The sequence below is a fragment of the Falco biarmicus genome, chromosome 1, assembly GCF_023638135.1.
Source record: "Falco biarmicus isolate bFalBia1 chromosome 1, bFalBia1.pri, whole genome shotgun sequence".
NCBI lineage: Eukaryota > Metazoa > Chordata > Aves > Falconiformes > Falconidae > Falco > Falco biarmicus.
The window spans coordinates 39690140-39709616 of record NC_079288.1 but is presented as its reverse complement, the minus strand read 5'-3'; the positions used below and the strand labels follow the sequence as shown (position 1 = coordinate 39709616).

The 19477-nt window shown below is 53.7% G+C and overlaps 1 long non-coding RNA gene across 2 annotated transcripts; it reads right to left on the bottom strand.

Annotated features, from left to right (window-relative positions):
* Positions 1 to 7084: 7084 nt before the first annotated feature.
* LOC130142225 (uncharacterized) lies at positions 7085 to 17720 on the bottom strand. 2 transcript variants are annotated; one of them, XR_008819331.1, is made up of 3 exons: positions 17584 to 17720; positions 11719 to 12081; positions 7085 to 9928 (listed from the first exon to the last, which is right to left on the bottom strand). It is a non-coding gene; the product is annotated as an uncharacterized LOC130142225 (long non-coding RNA). The 2 variants fall into 2 exon arrangements; XR_008819330.1 differs by lacking the exon at positions 17584 to 17720 and having other exon boundaries at positions 11719 to 17574.
* Positions 17721 to 19477: the final 1757 nt, after the last annotated feature.

Here is a 19477-nt window from a genome sequence, read left to right as displayed (position 1 = left end):
GTGCTTGCCTTTGACTGTTCAACTGTCCTTTCCAAGATCATGGCATTGCGAAGTTGATTGTCATTCAAGGAAATGATTCATTCCTACTTTTTAAGGTGGTCATAAGGAACTCTGGGATCTTTGCGGATATGATTATATCTTTGTTAAATCATAGGAAGTTCAAACTAGTTTGAAAGAATAGTAGGGGATTTTTGTTTTGCAACATTTTGCAGCATGTAAGTTTGAAATAATGTGTTTGATTCCTGGCACAGGGGATATGATGGTACTTTCCTCAAGCAGAGTTTCTTGTGTCTTGTTGAAAACCCTTGCTTCTCCTGGTCTGGCTTTTTCCTGATAAATTGTTACCGATCCCTTCTACCTAACTTCTGCTTCCGCACATTTTTGAGCCGTCAAGTTCACAGTATTGCTAGAGCTGTAATAGGTGGTTTAATGAAATCCATAAGAGTAAAATGCTTTTTTGTACTAGATTAAAATGGAGATTATTACAAAAGAAAGGAGCTTTTGATTACAAGGAAGGCAACAGAGGTGTGGCAAGGACTCCTATTTCAGCAAGAGCCCCTGTTACATACTGATATAAGGGACAATTTCCTTTTGCAGCAGCAGGCTGCAGAGATAACTACCCACTTTCCCTTTCTACTTCAGCTTTTTGGCAGAGCTCACTGCAGTCCATGAAGGACCGCTGCTGTGGAAAGCGCAGAAAGGACAGCTGCCCTTCCAAGCACTGCCATTGCACTGCCTGTTTAGTTACAATTTCAAGCCACAACATCAGACACAAAAGAAAGAACAGTTTCCTGGCTTCTAGGAAGGGCTGAGCGTAACCCTTTCAGTTTTGCTCTAAGCAGGGGTGAAGCTCTTCAGCCTCCGTTCACCACCCAACCTGAATCCAGTTTTCTGGCTGGCTTGCTGTGGTCGGTGGCTCCCAGGCTGGGAGACACTGGCTCTGGCCTGTCCCCAGGGTGCTGCAGCGGGGCGGGGAGGTTGAGCGGTTTGGCTGAGGCAGTGCACTGAGTCAGCAGCTGGGCTGGGGTTTGTACCGAGAGCCTCTGCAGGGCAGTGGGCACCATCGCTGCTCAGGCAGCCAGATCCTGCAGCCAGTTTCTTTCTGAATTCCCATCTCTCTGCTCTCTCCCGCACCTCTGCTTTTACATACTTGGACAATTTTTTTTTAACTTCAGATTTTCTTCTGATCGGTGGAATCTACAGGGACAATGTGACGCAAGCTCTTCTCTAAAAGATGATGGGAAATGTTGAGCTATATTGATGGGTGCATGAGGTAGGTGCCCAGGGGGCACAAGGTAGGTGCCCAGAGAGCAGGGCAGCACTGACCGAATAATTTTGAAGCTAAATGACTGCAACTCTGTTTCCCTATTTACCAAGAGAAGAAGCCCCAAGTACTATTGTTCCATTTAATTTTGCCTGTTCCCCACTAGTTTGAATTGCTGCAGCCCATTCTTGGAAGCAGGAGCTCATACAAGCAATTGCTCTGCTTCAGCATCACATGGTAGATTGTAGTGGTACCCATCTCGTGTGAGGCCATGAATTGAGTAGTCAGACTGTGTTTCAAGATCTCCAGGGAGATCCTGCTTCTCCTTCCAGCTCCTTTCAAGACAGGGACCAGTGAGAGTTCCCCAGAGCCTGAGGCACCCTCGGCTATAAGGGTGAGGGACTTGGTGGGGTGGACCAGAGAAGTACACACAGAATTCAGTCCAGCATGTCTTGGCTTACTGCCCATCTATGCTAAATTTACTCCAATTTACTTCTTACTGTGAATTAAAAACCACATAGAACATACTTGTATGAGGTACTGCTCCAGGATTTGTCTGTCGTATCCTTTTGAGCCCGAACAGCGTGCACAGGGAAGATCTTCAGGCCCTGGACTGGCTGCTGTTGGGAAGCCATCCATACCAGAAGCAGAGCAGAGCACAGAGACAAATGGACAGAGACAGCTTGGAGGAACCAGTGACGGTTAGTAGGATGGGGATGGGGGGAGGAGAGGCTGCTGGGTGTGCCAGAGCCCTATATTCAGGGGGCAGAGGAGGTGAGGAACGCCTGGGGCTGCCTCCCAGGGCACTGCCTGCCTCACAGGTTTGGGGACCCCGACTGCGTGCTAGCACATCATGGAGGTGGCACATCCCTGCCCCGAGGCAGCCACCCGGACCAGTGCCACTGCCTTGCACAGGTGCCCTTGGGAACCTTGCGGAGAGGGACCAAATACCTGAAGGGATCCATTCTGCTCTGTGGGTTCTTCCAGGCTGATTCCTGGCAGTTCTTTGCAGAGGTTTCTCAGTGCTTAGTGCCTCTGGGTGTCCCTGCAGTGCCTGCCTCTAGAGCTGCTCACTGCTGGCTCTAGGGCAGCTGCATCCCCATTGCCCTGGCACATGGTCCTTGTTGAAAACAAGGGACCAGGCTTTGTGTCCCTTGCCTAGCAGGAAACGCAGAATTAATAGCAGAAATAAGAGCAGCAAAAGCTGCTGTATATCTGTCCAATTCCCTTTGGAAGAGCCTGTGGTCCCGTAGGAGACCTGCAGCAGCAATGCCATGCGTGGCACGGCTGTGTGGTGCAGTTGCCTGGCAGGTCACTCTGAGCTGATGCAGTTTGTGTTGCTGGCACTGAGGTTTTAAGGACAGCAAGGTAAAGGTTGTCTTTAGAGATGCAGAAATAGTTTAGGGCAGCTGCAGGTTTTATGGTTATGTGTGGATGGGCTTGCAGGGCAGTACAGGGGTTTGGCTCAAAAGCAGCAGTGTGTTGGTTTGACACTGCCTGCGCTGGCACGCCGGGAGCTGGTCTCCATGCCCAAATCCTGCATGCGGGTGGCAGATGCGCATACCACGACCAGGGTTAAGCAAAAGCAGTGAAGGGCTCAAGCACTAAATGCAGCCAAGTCACAGCCAAGCCCTTCGAAGGAAGGGGAAGGCCAAGTGCTGTGGAGCCAAGAGGCTCCACACTGCTGCATACGCAACCAGGTGCAGGCAGCATTGGTGGGTGCAGTCCCCACAGGGCACAGTGTCCCCAGCATGGGCAGTATCGGTCCCCTTGGCCGGTGGCAGAGCCGCAGGCATGGCCATGGCCACTCTGCAGCTGGTGGGAACAGCTGACAGGTAAACTCAGTGCTCAAACGCTGGGTTGTAAGTATCAGATATGTCTGGCATCCCCTGTCACTGCTCGCAGTGGTGTTTGGAAGGAACAGGATGCCGGAAACCTTGTGCCAGGAAGCAGCTTTTATAAGCATGGGAGGGGATTTGCTAAACACCCCCCAAAGTTTCAACACTCTTTGCTTTGGAGGAGGCAACAGATTAAATGGGGCTGCACAGGAAGGAGGTGGGCAGCTGCCTGCCCTGGCCGGCAGTGGGTTACACTGTGCGGCGCGGCCGGAGATTTCTCGTTTCCTCTCTTTCTTCAGAAAGTGAATTTGTTATCAGGGCTGTAGCGAAGGATTGTACCGGCTGCCCTGTGCTGGGACTGCAGGGAAGGGGCCAGAGCCAAGGCTGTGGTGAGAGCTTGGAGCACACAGCCCTCTGCTCCATGACACCCACCTCTCTGGCGGTAACATCCAACCCCACTGGCTCCGGCCTGGGTGTCCCCATCCCTGCCACCCACAGGGACAGGACCCCTACCACTGTGACCAGGCTGCAGTGCTGGAGGGGACGACAGGGTGGCATCACACCCTCCTGCCCCGCCACCCGCGTCCACACACCCATCTCATGGGCGGCTGTAGCTCACCGATCTGGCACAAACAGCAGCGTGTTTGCTGCTCAAGCCTTAAACCTGCCACAGAAAACACCTCTGAAAAAGCAAAAGGAGCTCAATGGGTGTATGGGAGAGAAGAGAGGTTCCCAGTGGCATCAGCCCTGCCTGTGCGAAAGCCACCATGACAGCTCAGTCCCTTCCCCGCCCCCACCTCCCGCACATGCGTGGGCAGCCCAGGTAGGATTTGGGAGGTTCCAGCCGCAGCGCTGGTGTCCCACCCACGCTGGGTGCTTTGTCAGGAGGCAGCAGGAGCTGGTGAGCTGTAGCACTGCGTTGGGGCTGGTGAGCTGCAGCACTGTGTTGGGGTCTACGGCTGCAGCTTAGCTGCTTGCAGCCAAGAATGCGTGTGGAAGTGTGTGTAGGGATTTCTAAACAAAAAGCACGTTGTGACCACGGGCTGGGGCACCCCATGGCCCTGGGAGGGACATTCTCAGTGAAGGAACATGCAGCCATTTGGGACAATGCCAAGAAAAGCAGATCTTCAGTGCTGCCTGGAGCTGGTGGGACTGCGTGGGGAAAGCTGTGCCTGGGGGGCATCCAGCAGCAAAGCTGCAGTGGGGCTGGGGAACCCAACACTGCGTTGCTGCAAAGCCTGAACCTCACGGAACCTGGCCCTCGTGCATTGCAGCACTGCTGCGGTATCACAAGGCATGGTGGGCTGCTGCGTGGCGAGGGGCCGTGGGGGCTGTGCATGGTGCCTCGGCGAGGCCAGCACTGACTCACCCTCCGCTGAGCTCAGGCACTGCAGCCCAGTGACTTCATCTGCTGGAAATAGCAACCGAGGAGGAACCATCTCTCTGCCACCACCATCCCCGCGCAGACGAGGCGCTCGCTGCTGCCTGTGCTGCTGCCTGCACCCCAGCCCCAGGCGCCAGAGCTGGTTGAACCCTAAGGTGAGAGCAGCCCTCCAGTGTCACCCCCAGCCTGGGCACATGCTGGAGCCACTCCCTGCAGGATGGGACAGGATGGGGCCCAGTGGCTGCATGGGGCCAGTGGCATTTGACAGCTGAGGTGCTGCCAGCCTCGAGAGGGACACTGCAGGATGCTGCTGCAGGAGCTGGTGAAGTCAAAGTGTTTCAAGGCCGGGGAGATCAGGGCTTCACCCACCGGCTCGGCAGGGGGAAGCCTGCAGGCTGGGCACCGGCAGCGCGGATGGTACAGTTTGCACTTAAGCCAATAACGGCTTCATGGCTAAAATGTTTCTTCCAGAAGAGCACCGGGCTCTCTGTGAAGGCTTCAAGGGAAAATTAATCCCGCGGTTCCCCTGGTAGCAAAGCGAAGGCATCACAGCAGCCTGCAGGGATGGCAGATAACGGGACCCCTCTGCCAGCTCCCCACCTGTGCAGGGCTCCTGCTCTTGTGGCGGCTGAGCAGGGCTGTCCTGGGTTTGTACAGGCAAAGCACCGCAGGGGCTGCTCACAGTGATCCCCAAACAGCCCGGCTGTGGTTCTGCCATGATGGCAGGGGGTGCAGGAGGCCCCACCGGGGCAGCCTCTGCATCTCCACCCTGCTCCTTCCCAAGGGAACAGCGCAGGGCTGGGGCTCGCGGCGCCGGGGCCAGGGTGGAGGGCTGATGTGGGCACAAGGCGGGTGGGTGTCCTACAGGTGCTGGTCCCTGCGTCCAGGACAGGGCTGTACTACCTGCCTCAATGGCTCTGCCATGGGGCATGTGGGAGGGCATGTACGGGCAGGCGGGTGCCCATCTCTCTGTTGCTCGGGGCGGGAGCAAGAATATTGCGAAGTCTTGGGGCTGCTGCAATGCCAGCACCACCTTTGCCCCCGTTGGTCACTGTTGAAAGGTCAGCAGGGCTGAAGCAAGTGAGCTCGGTGCTCGTTTTTGTTTGTCGAGGTTTGCTTTCACAAAAAAGGAAAGAAAACCGACCACCTCTGCCAAGACCCTTCTGTTCCCTTCACTGAGGCTCTTCCCACGCCACTGGACCAGGGAGTTGTGTCTCTGTCCCTGGCTGCTTTGATATTCTGGAGATGGGGAGGGCACTGCCGCCGGCACAATGCCTTAACCGTTGTGAGGAGAAGCCCTCCTAAACCCCGCGTCCCCAGGTGGGGCAGGCCTGTGGTGAGGGGCCAGCTCCTGCCGCCCCAGCATGCTGGGAGGCTTTGGGGATGAAGGTTTGGTCCCCTCCAGGCTGGTTTGGTCCCCGCCAGGCTGCAAAGAGCAGAGTGGGTGCGGAGGGCTCTGTGGAGGGCTTAGGTCTGCCCCAGGGGCTGTGCACAGGGCAGCTCCTCAGGCCCCTCTGCGGTTCCTGACATCATGGAGAGACCAAACCTTCCCTTTTACACAGAAAAAAAGGCTCATCTGCGATCACAGCAGGCTGCATTTGACAGCTCATAACTTCATGGCTTTTAAAAAATAGCCACGGCCTGTTTTAACCACTGGTCGAGGTCTCCTCTACCCTTCCCCCTGGAAAGCCTTCCAAGCTCTCACTTTTCTGATATTAGATACTTTCCCTAATCTTTGGTCTTCTCTTATTAATGGCTAATTATATCTATTTGCTTTTGTGCCAACATTGTCCTTTAGCTTGAATAGCTTTTTTCCCCTCCCTAATGCTTGCTTCCCAGCGCTATTTATAGGCAGCAATTGTATCCCCTGCAGCCACTGTTTGGTTTGGCTACACGGGCTGCATGCCTCCAGCCTCCTCAAGACAGCCCCGCCGCCCCCCGCCTCCCTTCCCCAGGCTGAGGGGCTTCAGCCGGGTGCCCAGCTGGTACCTGGCTCCAGCAGCGCTGGCTGCGATGCTTTGGGGCAGAAAGCTGGGGGCAGAGCCGCGTGCCTCCCGAGAGCCCCATGGAGTTATTTTATGGATGACCCCATGGGGTTATTTTTTGGGTTTATTATATCCCACAGGTTTATTTTTTGGTGGCCCCATGGGGTTATTTTTTAAGCAAAGGCAGGGTCTCCTCCAGGCCCCCTTTGCCTTCCTTGTCCCTCCTACCCCATTTCTTTGGGAGGAGGGCGAGTGCCCGGCAGCACCCGGTAGCGTGGCCCACCAAGGCAGCGTGGGGAGCCATGTGATTTGTATCTGCACTTTCATCCCGGGATGAAAGGAATGATAGAAAACATTTGTTTTTATGGTAAAAGCAATTGACCTGGGAGGAATCCGCCTCGCCAGGGTGGCCTGCAGCAAATCACGGAGATAAGGCACCGACATGTGGCAAACACCAAGGGCTTCCAAGCCTCTGAGCAGCTGCAGAGCAAATCCCTTCCCACATGGAAGGAAACCCGCGCTGGGCTTCCACGGCTGCTCCTGAGCCTGGACAATGCGGCTGGTGATGATCTTAGTGGATTTTGTTGGGGCCAGGAGGATCTGCAGAGAAGGACAGTATTTATATTTTTTTTAATGAATGGCCAGATTTTTTTATTACAGACATCTTTGCCACAGATCTCAGTCGAGCTTTTAATAGATGCGTTCCTCGCCAGCGGCAATTGCAAATTGATTGCAGCAGAAATGGCAAGTGAAGACAAATATAGTGCAGGCTGCCTGCAGGGAGAGCGCGCAGAGGAAACTTCAGATGCTATTTTTGGTGCTTTGTCTCCACCACTTACAGTATTTCTAATCTTTGTTTCTCCTTAAAAACATGTTTGGGGTTGGGATTTTTTTTTGTTGTTGTTAAAAAAATATTCCCTTGTCTAGAGAAAGGGTCAGGAGCCGAGTCCTTGGCCATCTCTGTGGAGCTGGTGGACACCATGGCCCCAGTCAGAATGGCAGGAGGGTGAAGGCATGCTGGTGATGCTCCTCATCCCCTCCACTGGGACCAGAGCTGGCTCTCTGCCAGGCGCTGCACAGGGGCTAATGTGGAGCCAAACCCTGATTTCGCCCTGATCCATGGGAACCTCGAGGTGGGTACTGGAAAGTTCAGTGCGCTCGCTAATGAAAAACAGGGAAGTCTCCCACGCTACCGAGCCGCTGCTGCACCACAGGGACTGACAGCAGCAGCTCCAGCCCTGTGGTGAGCTCCACTGCTTGGCATCAGTGCAGCAAGTTTTGCTCGGTCCCAGCCACAGTGGCTTGGTGCTGTGGGTGAGGGGCTTGCCCTGGGCAGGGGCAGCTCTGGGCTGCAAAATCATTAAGCCCAGGTGTGACCCAGAGTGGAGCCCAGCTGCAGGGAGGTGAGGAGGGAGCACTGGAAGTCACTCAGGTTACTTGGCAGAGTGGAGAAACATTCCTGGTTACCATCGTGCTTGGGGAGCCAGGGCTAGGTGACACTGGGTTGATGTTAAAGCCTTTATGTCCCCGAACTTCTCCGCCCCGGGGGACAATTGGGAATGCGGTGGCAGATTGAGGCGCATCCCCAGGACCATCGGCCGCCAGTGCAGAGGTGTCTCACTGGCACGTGTGTCTGTGGGTGTGAGAGACAAGGCTGTGGTTATAAGGAGCAGAAACGCTAATAAAAATGAGAAGCAAGGATGGGAAAAAGCAGAGTTTAACTACAGAATAGCAAAACAGGAGCAGCCCAGGGCTGGCCGTGACCGCAGGAGCTTTGGTCCTGCGCTTCCTGCATCCGCCTGCAGCCCAGGATGCTTGCAGCTGCACCTTGGGGGACCATCACTTTCTCTGAGGACCCAGCAGCATTTTGGACAGTGGGATAAGGTTTGTGTTTGTCTCATTAGGAGGCTTCTTGGTTTGAGAAACCCCAGATGCTCTTCTGCCATCTTGTTACACATCCATGTTGGTGCAGACCCCGTTTTGCCTTGGTTTGATCAAGCTGCAATCTGGCGTTCACAAAAAAATCCCTCTGTTGCCCATGTTTGTCTCTAAATAGCATAAAAGGCCCTGTGCTGCCAGTGTGCTGGATGTTGCTGGAGTTAAAAGATGGTAACAAAAATGGGAAAAAGAAATTGTTCACCAGTGCCTTGTATTGCCCTTTAGCAGAGGGCACCTGTGGCCCTTCCACGCCGGGCCAGGCTGATACTGCATGTCCAGCACAGCGCCGGGCTCGCACCCAGCAGCTCAGCATTGCCCACCCCAAGCTGGAACAGGCTACAGCTGCTGAGCAACCCCTGGGAAGAAAAACAAAAAAAACCAAAAGAAAAAACCCAAAATGAAAAAAAAAAAACCAAACCAAAACCTTTTTTAAGGTTTTTAAGGCAGACACCAACATCCACTTCTGATAACTCTGCCAGCAGTGCAGCAGCTCTGGCCACCTGCTGTGGGAGCAGGCAGGCTCCCGTGCCGCTGGTGCTGGCGCAGGCAGCGCTGCCTGTCCTGTCCCGCCGGGCATCTCCAGGAGAAGGGGCTCAGCACCCTGCCAAGCACGTGCCCTCTGCTTGGCGTCTCCCAGCCGGGAAGGTTTGAAGGTTTTCAGCTGGCCTGGCGGTGGCTGGTACATGCAGATGTGCCGGGGAGGAGCGTGGCAGCGCCTGGGAGCAGGCCAAGGTAAATCCATGTATTTGGTGGAACACGCTCTGCCCGGCACCGGCCATGGCACACACACATCCCTACGGGATGAGGCTGCTGGCGAGACCATCACTTACCAGCCAAGCCCCCTTTGCTGGGGCAGTGGAGGCTGTGGGGGCAGCACATGTCAGCCCAGCAGCCCCCAGAGATCATTTCGCAAGAGAAGTCAGCTTGTGGAGGAGGGTTTTATGGCTGGGGATCAAAGTCCTTGGCACCTGCCCAGTTTCCCAGTGTTCAGCTGTTGCACAGCCTGGGTTTGCAGCTGGGTTTGTGGGTTGGTTTGGGGGAGGCAGCAGCAGGGGGGGAGCCCAGGGCTTGCAGAGGGAGGGAGGCTGGGCTGTCCCAGTGCCAGGGTGCTGGGGTCAGCCTGCACCAGACACCCGGGTGGCACAGAAGTGGGGGACAAAGCCCTGTGGCCACCCCAGGGCAGGGCAGGGGAAGCCAGGGCTGCTGGGGAAAGGGGCTGCCAGTGAACGGGACTCCCAGGCTTCAGCGGCCAAAGGGAAGCAGCTTCTTGGCCCAGAGCCAGAGGCATCGTGTCCAGGTCCTGCAGGCATCCTGGCTCAGGGGAGCGTGGCTGGGTGCTGGCCCTTCCATACCCTGATCTGGGCCATGCCAGCCTCGCTCCAGGCGATAATCCTGCTTTCTCCATCCTGCTCCATCCCCACCAGTCTTGGGCTGCCTCTTGGTCCCCATCATTCCCAGGTCCTCCGCTGAATAAGCTGGTTTTTTCGCTGTGCTTCATGGCTACAGACATTGCGGAGCCCTGCAAGAAGGCAGGCAGAGACACAAGGAAGTCGTCAACTAACTTTTACAGCTTTCATTATTTAAGAGCATATATTTACATAGCAAATAACCTGGAGGTTCACATTTTAAGAGTTATGTATTTCTCCCCTGCCATAAGGCAAACAGCGTGCTTACCCAGGTCTGCCGAGATGCTGGGCAGCACTGGCCACCGGGCAGGCATCAGTGCTTGGCTCCGTCCAGCCCCGCACCCAGTGCCAACAGGGAAACCAGTCAGTACAGCCCAGCCCCACCTTGCCAGGGGGCTGACTCAGACTTTCCCAGCTCCTCCTCTGCCCATCGAGGCAGGCATTTTCCCTGGTCTGGTCTTGCTGGTGCGCCCCCCCCCCCCCCCAACACCCTCATCCTGCAGGTCCAGCAAGTCTGGGAACCATCTTCTTATGTCCAGAATAGATTTATTCCCAGAAAATGCCTGTCCTGAAGCACTGGCCTCTAAGCCCTCTCTCTCTGTTGGTTTTGCATTTCATCCAGTTGTATTTCCACAACCAGCTCTTGGGGGGGGGGGGGGGGGGGCAATCAATGACAAGTGACAGCAGGGGGCCAGGTGTCACCTGCCCGTCCCAGTCACCCCCCCCCGGTGCCAAGGGAGCATGGGTCATTCACACCATTGCTAACCCCGGGCTGCGGTGCTGCCCGGCACTTTGTCAGCAGATACTGGGCTGGCAAGAACCAGGCTGGCACTTGCCACAAAAAAAGGGTGAAAACTGGCGGTTATGGGGCCAGGAGCTGTTCCTGCTGTATTGTTATTGGCAACCTCTGTTATAAGAAAAAAAAAACCCAACACATTAAGAATAGATGTAAAGAGCAACATGGTTTTTTTCTCCACCCAGCTGAGCTGTCGAGAATAAATCATTGGGGTTTTTTTGCAAACACTTGGTGAGGCTGGGGAAATCTGCTGGGAGCCGGAGTGCTCAGGTTGGGGCTGTCCTGCCAAGAGATGATTGCAGTCGTCCTGAGGGTGAGGAGCGGGGAAAGGGGCCAACAACAGCTTCGGGAGATGTCTCAAGTCCCAGAGTAAGATTACAGGCTGCAGGGTCAGCAAAACCCTCTCATGCTTCAGGCGGCACCTGAAACCTTTCCAGAAAGGAAAGCACCCAGCTCAGCACCGCTGCAGCAGTATCGGGCCCTCCCGGCAGGGTGGCAGGGGCATCTGGCAGCCCCTGCAGGGGGTGGCAGGTGCTCGGAGAAGAATAAATCAGTTGATACACAGCATTTCTACCCAGCACCGAAATGGAGTGTGTTGGGTCCTGGCCATACATGTGCCCTGGGGCAGGATGCTCCCCAGACCCTTGCCGGGGCTGTCCCCACAGCACGTGGGTTGCTACTCAGAGGTAGACCCCTGCCTGCTCCCAGCCTCCTGCCTGGAGATGTGCAGAGGCAAGACAAACATCTTCGCAGTCTGCAACCTCCCCATAAAAGCACAGACAGCAATTTGTAGCGTGCTGCTCTTAAAAAAAAACCCCAAAGATCGGGAGAGTGGGTTAAACAGCCAGTTCAGCAAAGCGCCTGGGGGGCACTGCAGCAGTTAATCTGTAACAAAACAAGTTACACGTTGCTACAGCTTGGCCTGACTGTATTTTTTTCATGTGTATGTGTTTTTTTCAGAGGCTAAAAGCTTGCAAGCGCCCTGCTTGCAACGGCAGTGCTGCTCACTCTGTCGAGGAACTGACACCAGCCCCAGCTCCATCCCACCCCAGCCCCAGCTTCATCCCACGCAGGGCCAGCCCTGCTGTCCCCGCGCCCCCTCCATACCTTCATCTTCCATCGCAGCCCAGCCCGCAGTGCCATGGGGCTGCAGGGAGCCCCCAGCCAAGCCAAACCAGACGCCACCCAGGGCTCGTACCAAGGAGATGTTGTCGAGGCCATGCAGTGGCAGTGGCAGGGTGCTGAGTGATGGGGGCAGAAGGGACGGTGCTCAGGTGGGTGTCCCAGCCCCTTGGGTGGCTCCAGCATCGGCCCTGTACCCTGCCCGCGGACCGGCAGGTCCCTGCCCAGCAGGGCTGCTCCGGGCACAGAGAGCCCCGGTGCTGGCTGCTGGGGGGTTCCCGGGTGGATGGTGCCCACCTCTGCTTCTCAGTCCAGCATCTCAGGGGATCAGACATTTGTGCAGCTCATCTTCAGGTAAAAGTGGGGAAGAAGAGGGGAAAATGGGGAAGAGGGTTAACCAGCTGCTTTACCCATCTTGCTGCTGGTGCCCAGCAAGCCCAGCTGGGCCAGCCCAGGGGCAGATCTCACCCACCCTTGATGTGACGGCTGGAGACACTCACGCTTGTATGTAATTCAAATTAGGGCCCTGCCACGTGGCTCAGGGCAAGTAGGCTTGGCTTTCAGAGCCAACATGTGCAGAAACCAGAGAAGTTTCCACGGAACCCTTCACACCAACAGTGTTGGGTAAAACCCCAGCTCTTGTTACAAGTCTTGGGATTTTGGAGTGGCAAAACCACAGCGCGTTAGTGCTGGCTACCAGGAGCCAGAGTGACGGCTCGTACGGGCAGGGGGCTCGGATGCTACACCTTGAACATGCCAGGCTCCCTCCCAGGCTGACACAGGCACCAGCACTGCTGCTTCCCTCGGGAAGGGGTCATGTCCCGGCCAGCAAAGTCAGACCACAGTACTGCTGGGCATCAGCGTCTGACAGAGCCAGGGGCTGCTCCTGGCTGTCAGGTTCTGTCTGATTGATTGTGGCACGGCAGAAGGGGAGAAAGAGCCAAGGAGAGGAGAGGAGAGGGAAAAAGAAAATGGAAAAAAAAAATGAGGAAAAGAAGGCGGCAAAGAGAAAAAGAAAAGCCAAGAGATGCAAAAGAAAGCAATGGTGAGGGACGGTGCTGCTGCGTGGTCAGGGTGCAGTCAGGGGGATCCCACTCCCCGGAAGGACACTGGGCACGCTGCCTGTGGCCCATTGCCACAGCTGCATCTCAGGTTATGTTCATTGCACTGAAATAATTTTTCTTTTAACACCACTAGCCTGAGCATCTAACAGCCCCAGCACAGTGCCCGGCAGCTGGGCATTCCCAGGGATGGAGGAGGCTGCCAGACACAGGCAGGGCATCCCCTCAGGCTCTGGGGCTCCAGCAGCCAGGCATGGCTCAAACGCTCAATTTGCCTTCTTGTGCACGCAGGCTGCACCCCCCTGCACTGTTTCAAAGGGCTGCTTTGCCTCTGGAGCTAAAATGGAAAAAGCAAAGATTGAAAAACAACCCCCCACCCTCTGGCACAGCTGCAAGCACTTCGTCATGCAAACCTCGGTGTAATGATTGCTGCTGTGTTGATTTAGCAAACCCTGCGGACTGGGTTTCTGCTTGCCAAGGCGGCCACTGGACTTCTAGGAAACCAAGGGATAAGGCAGGTAGTTTTGCTGCAAGTTTGTGGCCTGATGTGATCAGACGTTGCACAGCAGACAAGGACCACGAGTGCCACCACCCCGTGCTGTGCTGGGCAGGGAGCAAAAGCCCTGGATCAGGCAAAGCTGCTGTTGCTAAGGCAAGAAACAAATGAGACATCCACACCCAGGGCCCCGAGCAGCAAAATGAGTCACTGCCCCATGCCGGCAGCATCTTGCACCAGGGACACTCTGACCCCACACCCCTCTGGGGTCTCCTCAGGACAGGGGTTGGCGGCTGAGCAAGGCAGGGGCTCCCAGTTTGACTATACAGGCCTCCAGCCAGTAGGACCACAGTGTGGGGCAAGAGCATGACACCAGCCCCACACCTGCCCTGCTCAGGGCCCTGCATTAACCTTCGGATAACATGTTTTCTTCCCCTTCCACCACTCCTATGTGCAGCCTGGAACTGGGCAGGCTTTGGAACAGGACAGGGCACAGGTCACCGTTGGGAGATGGGCCATGGAGCCAGGCAGATGCGAAGGGGAGAGCATGGTGAAGTGGCAGGGGCTCAGGGTTTCACGGGGCGTGGGAGACTTCCCGAGAATTAGCTAAATGATGTTAATAAGGGGAGAGGGATGGGGGGGAAAAGGAACAGCAAAATGACGCTAAAATATATGGACAAACATCAGCAGTGCAACACAAAAGCAAAACCCCAGGGGAGGCCAGCTGCTCCGGACGCGATGTGGGCGCAGTAGGGTGCTGGGGTGCAGAGGCTGCCACAGCCTTTGCTGACAGGCCACCAGCTGCAGGAGGGGGTGCTGGGCCCCCTCAGTCCCAGGGGCTCACCCTGCCGGGGAGGGAACCACCACCACCGCCACGGCTGCCCCGCACACAGGCCTGGGCAGATAAACAGCCAGCTCAGTAAAAACCCCGAGTTCAAGACCTTGGAGCTTCTGGGGAGGAACAGGCTAAATAAAGAAACAAAACATGCTGTATTTATCATCGTCCCCATGAACACGCATTGCCTGCTGCAGCGTGCACGGCTGTGCTTGGGGATGGTGCAGGGAGGGGAGGCTGGGAGGCAGCGGGGGCTTTTCCTGGGGAGGTGCACGGTGGTGCACATCCCAATGATGTTTGCAGTGCTCAGTTATCTGGGGCTCTCACACATCTCAATTAATTTCCTGAGTTTTATTAAACTTTTTTCCCCCTCCTGGGCTTGGTGTTAGAGGTGACTCAGTGCAACTCACCACCACCGTCTCAGGGCATGGCGCCTTTAAACTTTCCTACCAGCTCCTGCAAACCTGGGACCGGTGGTGGTTCTGCTTAAACCAGCTTTTCAGAGTGGGATGTACAAGGGGGACAACAAGCCCTGGGGCATGGAAACTGCTGCCCACCAGCCGGAGCTCCCTGCTGCCTCCCCACCCTGCTGCACCCTCTCCCAGCTGGGCAGGGACGCTGGGCTGCATGGGAACCACCGTGGCAAACCCCCAGATGGGGCTCAGCCATGGAATCCCCCCACCACGAGCAGCCAAGCTGCTGCTGAGCACCAGGACAGCCCCTCCATCGCAGCACCCCACCGTCCCTGCAGCACCCTCCAGCTGAGCCCCTGTGGGAGCCGGGATCTCCAGCCAAAGCCTCAAAGCCCAAATACTACCCAGGGCTGCAGGGAGCCTCCTAAGGCTGCAGCAGGAGGAGATTTAACAGCCCATTGCCTCACTAATACCGCCTGCTCGTGTCCAGCCATGCACCGGGACACTGATTAGATTTGTGAGGTGCGAGTTGACGTTTATATAGCGTCTTTTGTCGGAGGGATCCCCATGAATACTACAAATGCCGTGCAAACTAACCACATCAGTCACGTCACCCCATCCCAGCAAGGCAGCAGGTCCTCTGAGACAGCCAGAACCACCCAGGGAAAGGTGGGCAGGAGGCAGAGAGTTACCCCAGCTGGGACTGAGCCGGTACAAAGGCAAAACCTCTGCTCCTGGGAAGCTGCCCAGAAAGCTTTGACTGTCATATGTGGTCAGGCCACTTCTACCTCATTTGGAAGCCATTGGGCAAGACCAGCTATTGCGTTTGTCTCCGGAAAAGCAGAGATTGCTTTCAGTCCTCAAAAAATATCAAATTAGAAGCTGGCACTGCGATGTATTTCTATACAGTTGAGCCTTCCATAAGGTCCAGAGCTCACAGGTGAGGTGCAGCCAGGTCAAGGCATCAACCACTCTCTCACATCTGTCTCACCAAGTATTTGCAGCTATTTCTGCCCAGGCGAGCGTTGCCATCAGTTCCCTGACCCAGTAAATGGCCGTAACTGAGAGGGGTTTCTAATAAAGGCGGGGGAATCGCAGCACGTTACAGTAGGGACAGCTTTGCTTGGATTAGGAACCTGATTAATGGCCTCAGGGAAGATTAGAAATTGCTATTTTGAGAGGGGGTTTTCATAGCAGGCTCCATGTAATCGCCAGCCCGAGCGGGACGGTGTTACCCTGTGCTGGCGTCTTTCTGGGCAAGCAGACACTTCTGGGAGTGACGTTTCTCCCTGCTAATAGACGTGTTTATGTGTTGTACAGTGCTCATCGCTGGCTCACCACAGCAATTACACGGGGGAGTAGTATTTACATGTCTTAACTCTGAAACACTGAGCAAACAAGGAAAGATAATCATTAACTTCAGGAGCTGTTAACCTTCAGCATGAGTTTTGGCCAGTGAAGGAGAGGTCTGCCAGAGCAAAGTCTCTGTTTTAGTAAACATTGCAAGAATGACATGAGAAACCTTCTGGTTTTGTTTATTATGGATAGGTAATTAAAGGGCATTAATTTGTGTCTCCAGCCTCTATGCTGTGAGAAACTTTTCATTACAGAGGAGAGGGGGAAAGGGGAGAAAATTGCTGCTAAAGCAAAAGCCATTGGCTTTGCCAGCCTGGGAGCAGGAGGAGCTGGGGCAATAAAGCACAGCATCGCTGGACGGCTGTGGGGCTGCGGTTCATCCACGCTCATTTTCTGTGGATTATCACAGCAGAGAAACAGTATTTAGGTTTCAAGATTTCTGCAAGCTTAGTCAGTCAAGCAGCTATAGGTTGGTTTATATAGGGGAAAGATGAGGAACAACAAAACGCACACTGCTGCAGACTTTGGACTGTTATGGGTGTCATAAAAAAGTGAGGAATTGAGGAAGGAGGAAGATAAAAGAGGAAGAAAGGGAGGGAAGATAATTTAAGTAGACAAGCAGAAGCAGATTTACAGCCTTACCACTTACACTAGGTAACGAAGTGGAACGTGCCATCCAGTGCAATAGTGCTTATTTGAGGATCAGTGGGAAACGGATGATTAATTCAGGCCTGTCAGGAGACTGTGGCCGGGAGCAGCCTCTGGTCTGAGGAGCAGGAGCTGGGGGGCTGTGCCCCCCGCTGCAGGAGCATCGCTGCCCAGCCTGCGTGCATAGGGTGGTGGGGCATGGCACAGCCTTCCCCACAGAAGCACAAAAAAGCAGTTTAATTTGCCATTAACACTAGGCACAGAGATGGGGGACCCTAAATTATCACCAAATTTCGGGGGTTTTCCCATTGATTTGCCCTTGCAATCTTTCTGCAGGACAGGCTGGAAGAGACTTTTCTCTTACAGATGCAGCTTTTTCCCAGGAGACAGAGCCACCCTCCCACCACCCCGAGGCTAGCACCCACCCGTCCTGTCCTAGTGTCCTACACAGCTCTGAAACCCCGGCTTTATATCACTTTGCACATGGCCAGCTCAATGGTTTCACAGCCTACAGCAACTCCAGCTCAACAGACTGAAGGTTCCCTGGGACAGCACCTCTGCACGGGGCAGAGGATCTGTTTAGATTGGTTTGGGAAAGCCCCCAGCCCTCAAAAGCATGTGTTTTGTGTTTTACAGCTGCAGCCCAGCTCCCAGATGTAGCAATCCCCCAGGCCCAGTTGCAAAACAAGCTCCTCTCGCCCTTGGCAGCCCTGCTCCCGGTCACAAGATCCCTGACTTCTAGTGGGCTTTTAAAGAAAGTTTTGGAAAAAAAGTTTGTGTGCACAGGCAATGCGCAGGGCTCCTGCAGTTGGCCTTTGGGTGGGTGGTTTTTTTTCACTTTAATTGTTGCAACTCTGTAAGAGTGGTTTTATACGATCCAGTATTCAAACATTTTAAATAAACTTTGCTGCAGAATAGAGCTTATTTGATTTTGCTTTCAAATGGACAAATAACTTGAACCACAATTCAAACACAGCTGACTATTAATGCCACTCAACCCAAAGCTCAAAAAGAAAACTCTTACCGCATTCAGAACCATACCTTTGCTGTTCCTGCACCGGCACGATGAGCTCTCAACCTGGACATGCAGGGACTGAAGGGGCCTGTGCAGGTGAGCTCTGGCTTCTAGGGACAGAGGAACCTGGAGCAATCCAACGTGTGATCAGAAATGGACATAGCCAAACTCAAAGGTGCTCTTGGTTGTAATCTCATATGACCTTAATCATCTGCCTTATGCAATAAGGTGCAAGGCTGCCAGCTCGGACACATTGCACAGATAGGCACAGAATAGGAAGGTTACCAAAATCAGTAGCCATCAGGCTGCTCTTTAACTTACTAAAGTTTTAATTCTACAACACCTGAAACATAAGAAACTTTTTTTCAGATGTCCATACACCACTGCTGCACTGTCATCAGCCCCAGGTCCCAAATGGGAGGCTTTTGCTCATAAATGAGCTTTTAAAAGTACCTTAACTTTTGCCAGGTGTAAAATCAAGCAGATGATCATTGCCAATCACATTGTTAAGGTGTTTGAAGATCACAGAACACTCACAACCCTTCTCACGGGTAAAGGGAGAGCCATGATATTCCACGCTGTGATGGCCTTTGCATCCCTAAGTATATATATATATTATATATGTATATATTTTAATGTCAGGCTGAAAACTCCGTTTGAATAAAGGGCTAGTTTGGTCCTGCCATTGCTTTTGCTTGAGCTGGGAACCTCTAAAGTCTGTCTGGGCAAGAAGGGCAGTTAGGCTCTGCTGTTTACTACTAAAACACAGAAACCAGACCATGCAAAAACTGCCCATTATTTCATTAAATACTGAAAAAGCTCTATTGTCTGCTTTCTAGAGTGATCTTTACTAAGTAAAACCTTTGGGCAATTAGATTTATACTTAATGCAAGCACAGATTAAACTGCTACCAGGCTGCCAGCACCTCAGATCCCCACCTCTGCAGGCAGTGACCTCAGCTCAGACCTGATCCAGCAATGCTTCGAAATCAATGAGCCAAACCCTCAGATCAGCCCAGGCTTTACTAGAGGAGAAACAGTTAATGCTCATCAATTACATGGCTCAGCAGAGCTGCTTCACAGCCAAGGAATGTGCCCAGCCTCTGTTAATGTTAACAAACCCACAGCTGCTTGGCTTGTCAGAGGGGTGAGTGCCAGGGTTGGACCCCTCTGGAGAAGGGCCAAGGGGAGGGTGCAGAGCAAGAGACAAAAACGGGAAGCCAACCTCATAACCTCACTGGAGCCCTTCTCACAGATTAAACTAAGCTTTAGTCGAGACTCCTTTCCTGTTTAGGCTACCTGGATTTTGTAAATCCAGACACACTGCTGTCCCACTGCAGCTTAACCGTACAGCTACGGTGCTTCGTGTGCAGGGCAAGAACTCCCAACCGAGACTGCCATCCGACTATTCAAATCTAACCGGGGCAAAAAGACATCTAATGGAAGGTTCACAACTTTTAGATGAGACATCTGCCCACCTCTGTCTATCTGGAAGTCAGAGATCCTCCGGGTATTTTCCAGTTGGTAAGACACAACACAGGAGTTCACATTTCCAAAACTATACTGGTAATCCAATTGCTGACAGTTGTTTTCACAGTCCCTTTGCTACACCAAAATTTAATGGGATGTTACTGTAACATCTTGAATATGAAAGATACTTCTGTGTTACTTCAATCTTTATTATTGATTATATCCATGTCAAAAATTATGGTTTTATTCAATGAATACCATACATCTCTCATAAAATGCTATTGTTATCCTTAATTTTTTTTCAGATCTGGAAAGACCCTGTTCTTATGCTCTAAGACAGTAAAGCCAAGAAAAGGTTAAAAAGGAGTCTGTTGGAGATGACAGCTTATAAGCACATGAATAAAAGAAAGGGTAGCAGGCTATCTTCCCCTTTTCTCAAGATGTAAATACT